General features: G+C 37.4%; 1 long non-coding RNA gene across 1 annotated transcript in view; it reads right to left on the reverse strand.

Annotated features, from left to right (window-relative positions):
- Positions 1–2,701: 2,701 nt before the first annotated feature.
- LOC106013151 overlaps positions 2,702–4,186 on the reverse strand; it is a 3,211-nt gene continuing 1,726 nt past the window's right edge. Inside the window, exons 2-3 of the long non-coding RNA XR_001185259.2 lie at positions 3,902–3,971; positions 2,702–3,380 (exon numbers count right to left, since the gene is read on the reverse strand). This is a non-coding gene — a long non-coding RNA (uncharacterized LOC106013151). The remainder of the gene's footprint in view (positions 3,381–3,901; positions 3,972–4,186) is intronic.

Here is a 4,186-nt window from a genome sequence, read left to right on the forward strand (position 1 = left end):
TCTACAAGTGTATTCACCTTTTGCTTCTTTATCATGGCTCATGTGGTGATACAGTGCTAAGCACAAAATGGTGCCCCTTGGTTTCCAAATTTCACATCAGCTGTTGGTATGGCCGCCCATAGCATTTTATGCTTGGTATCTTCTGTGAATTGATCAAGAAACAAAAGGTAGGTAATGCACTTCTTGAAACATTTGAAAATAAGTTTGTGTCAATTTGTGTTTTTATATGTTGAAGAACAAGCATAATACATGCCCTTTTTTTCCAAATGAAAAGTTTCTAATTCCTCTACACATATATTTATATATCTACATCTGTTGGACGCCGTATCCCTGTCAGCCCGGACTGGCGCCGACAGATGCTGTAGAAGTAGCCAGCCTCCTACATGGTCTAGATTATGTCGATGTAGAAAAAACCCATTTAAAGTTTCAATATTGCGGGAAAGAAATTATTCCCAAAGCAACTTCCTTTTACTGATTTAATGACCAGTAATACCCACACTCAAGGTGCTGGTGGTTGGAGGGCGCCACTAGCTAACCCCCCCCCCCCATGGGGGCGGGGGAGGGGGGGCGGTGCCACTGACTGAAGTGTCTTTAGGCCATTCCCAAAGGGGGAACATTTCTCGTTCTAATGCTCAGTAGAATTGTAAATGGGCTGATCCAACAGTCATGCTCATAACTGTGCCTGAACTACAACAGGGAACGGATGCTTTTTCTTTCCCAATCCTTACTATCGTCTTTTTCCTGTACTTCTTTCGTATGTTTGTCACACTCTTGTGACCCGCTATTTCCCGGGTGCCTTGATAGTCGAAGCAGACTTTGTGCTGTTGAAGCTAGAGAGAGGTGAGCAGAGTAAGTCTGATTCCCAGTAAGGACTTCTTTGTTGACATCCACCCCTCGGCGCTCATATGACCTTATGCAGTTGTGAGCGCCGTAAAACCTCTATTAAAACTAAATAACTTAACTAAGACGACTACTAGTTCTTCAACCTGCAGTGCAAATGAGTTTTACATAAGTGACCTTTTTTTACGACTACTTTGTATAAGGGCCCCTTGCCTTCAAGCAGCCACATTCCGATTTCAAAGGTACTCTATATGTTTTTTGTAGGAGTTAATTAAATTTTTTTTTGTCCAGGTGGTGGCTGAAGCCTACTCTTATTGATCTTAGGACCACCAAGGAATCTTTAACTTGCTCAACCTGCACACTGGACTTCCGAGAATTTGTTGCCTTTTTCCGAGAGGGCTAGGTGTCCGACCTTACCTACCATAAGACTAAGTTAAGATCAAGGAATGTTGCTAAAAGATAGCAGTAGGAGCCGTTTGTTAATCATTATTTTTAAAAATACTTTTGTCATTACTATAAGTCTCTTTCTCGCTCTCTCTGTCTCTCATCCCACCTCTCTCTGTCTACCCATCTCTCGGCCACTCACCCCTCTCCTTTCCTCCGCCCCCCCCTCTCTCTCTCTCTCTCTCTCTCTCACACACACACACACACACACACACACACACACACACACACACACACACACTCACAAACACATACACACACACTCACATATACACACATTCACCAAACACTAATCTGAAAAAAGACAATCACACAAGACAAAAATTTCCAATGTACTAACTTTTGATTAATTGCACTTCAAGACAACCACAAGTTAAAGGTGACGATACTTTTTTTTCTGAACAGGACTCATTCATTTTCACTGGTGTCTGTGGTGCACTGGTTAGACATTTTGATACTTCACGCAGAACACGCCGGTTTGATTCCAAAGTGTGACTTTAAAAAAATGTAATACCCCCGTATCCATCTGCGGGGATGTTATTGTATCCCTCTCAGGCCGGGTTGGCCTTGGCATGCAAGGAGAGAGCAGCTCGTACACTAAACAATTATCTCTTAAATTCTATGAAACGTTAAAATAAAAACAAAACAAAACAAAACAAAACCCCCAACCTCCCCCCCCCCCCGAAACCCCCCCCCCCCCCCCCCAACAACAACAACAAAAAACCAAAGACAAATTTGACTAGTTATTTGTTCTTCTTCTTTTCGGTTGGACGTGGCAGAAAGAAAACCAAAACTGGCTTTACTTTCAGAGAGTGTAAGAAAGAATTCTCTCATCTTCAATCCTATTGCCGTACCAGTCACGAAGCAATTCTAAAGCCTTTTCCGATTAATCTGACGGCTTCTTCTTTTTAATTACAGACAATCATCAGAAGGTATAGAGGGAGAGGAGGAAGAAAGGAAAAAGAAACTCTCTCTCTCTGCATCATAAAGAAAGAAGAAGAAGAAGAAGAAGAAGAAGAAGAAGAAGAAGAAGGATGAAGAAGAAGAAGAAGAAGAAGAAGAAGAAGAAGAAGAAGAAGAAGAAGAAGAAGAAGAAGAAGAAGAAGAAGAAGAAGAAGAAGAAGAAGAAGGAGGAGGAGGAGGAGGAGGAGGAGGAGGAGGAGGAGGAGGAGGAGGGAACGAAAAGTAAAAAGACGATGAACAGAGGAAGGAAAAACAATGATGAAACAAAAAGTGAAAAGAAATGAAGAAGAAAAAGACAAACGAGCAGAATGTGAAAACTGGGGAGAAGACGAAGGAGTGGAAAGAATCACTTTGATATTTAATGAACAAGCTGAGTGGGTACAAGTAATAATGAAAACGATTAGATTAGGAACAAAGACACAACAAGAACATACAGTACAAATAACATAATGCATTAGAATAATTAATATCTTTTTAATATCATATGGCACACATTACACGCACCGGTGATGCTGTTAAACTTTCATAATTTAGAATTATTCATATAACGTAGGTGAGAAGAAGGGAGCACAATGTTATTCAAAGAAAAGTGAAGTAAAAACTCTTCGATTTGAGAAATGAGCGAAAACGCTGTCATAGAAATAAGATTTAGTTCAAAAGATTAAAAAATGACTTTTAAAAATCAGTGTGAAAAATATGTAACTTATAAATAACAGAAATACAAATATAAGTATGGCACATTGTTTAGCACACAATAGATCTACATGTATATTAAATAACTATCTTTATGCATTGAGACATTTTAAAGTGAAGAACAGGTGAAAAAAGAAAAGACAGACTACAAAGCAGGTTTTTTATATTATTTTTTTCAGTGCCCAGCGTGTTTTTTTCTAAATACAGATGCTTTTAAATATAATCATTATCTCAAATCATTATTGTTTTTGTTGTTTTTGTTGCTGTTGTTGTTGCTGCTGTTGTTGTTCTTTGTTGTCGTTGTCTTCGTCAACATCGCTACTTTTGTTTTCGCTCCGCTCCCAGACAGAAAATATGGCATTTTTATGTTTCTGAGAGCGTCACGTTATACAGCAGAGTGGAGCATTTCCAAAGAGTCATCACCTTTGAAGTATTCAGAACTGCAAAAACAAAACAAACAAAAAATGAATGAATGAATGACTGAAAGAATGAATGAATAATAAATAAATAAATAAATAAGTAAATCAATAAATCAATAAATCAATTAAAAAAAAGATAAATAGGTAAAAAAAAAAAATACATGAATAAATGAATGAATGAATAAATAAATAACAAATAAATAAATACATTCTCACATTGATGTCTTCAAAGAGTTCAGAACTGCACAGAAGAAATTTTTTTTAAAGGCAAGGCAAGGAATAAATTAAAAGAATTTTACCTATGAAACAGTAAACAAAAAATATTTTTTAAAAACAGATAGGAAGAAAACTGTGCCACACAAGTCAAACAGAGGTGAAAAGAAAATTATTGTAGGAAGACCTTCTACATCACTTGTTTAACATGACGTAAAAAAGGACAGACAGATATATAGATATCATATCTTATTTTTACTTATTTGATTATGTAAACTATTAATTCCTATCATTAAAAGATCTGGATGAAAGCAAGTTCCACTGCTCACCTAAAGACGAAAGGTCATATTTCTCTTCCACCATCTCCACAAAGAGCGCCGAAAGGTCTTGGGTAGGAACCTGAAAGACATATAGAGAAATGTTATTAAACTTTAGTATTTCTTATAATAGACTTGAAAACTACTCTCTTGTAACACCTCTAATCTTCGGTACTTATGTGACCATATGGTAGGCTATATTTGCATGTGCCGTAAAACGCTTACCAAAAATACTAAATTAAGATCTGAGACAGACAGACATCTGCAATTTTGGTTTGCTTACTTGTTGCACTACTG

The sequence above is a fragment of the Aplysia californica genome, unplaced genomic scaffold (genome assembly GCF_000002075.1).
Source record: "Aplysia californica isolate F4 #8 unplaced genomic scaffold, AplCal3.0 scaffold00689, whole genome shotgun sequence".
NCBI lineage: Eukaryota > Metazoa > Mollusca > Gastropoda > Aplysiida > Aplysiidae > Aplysia > Aplysia californica.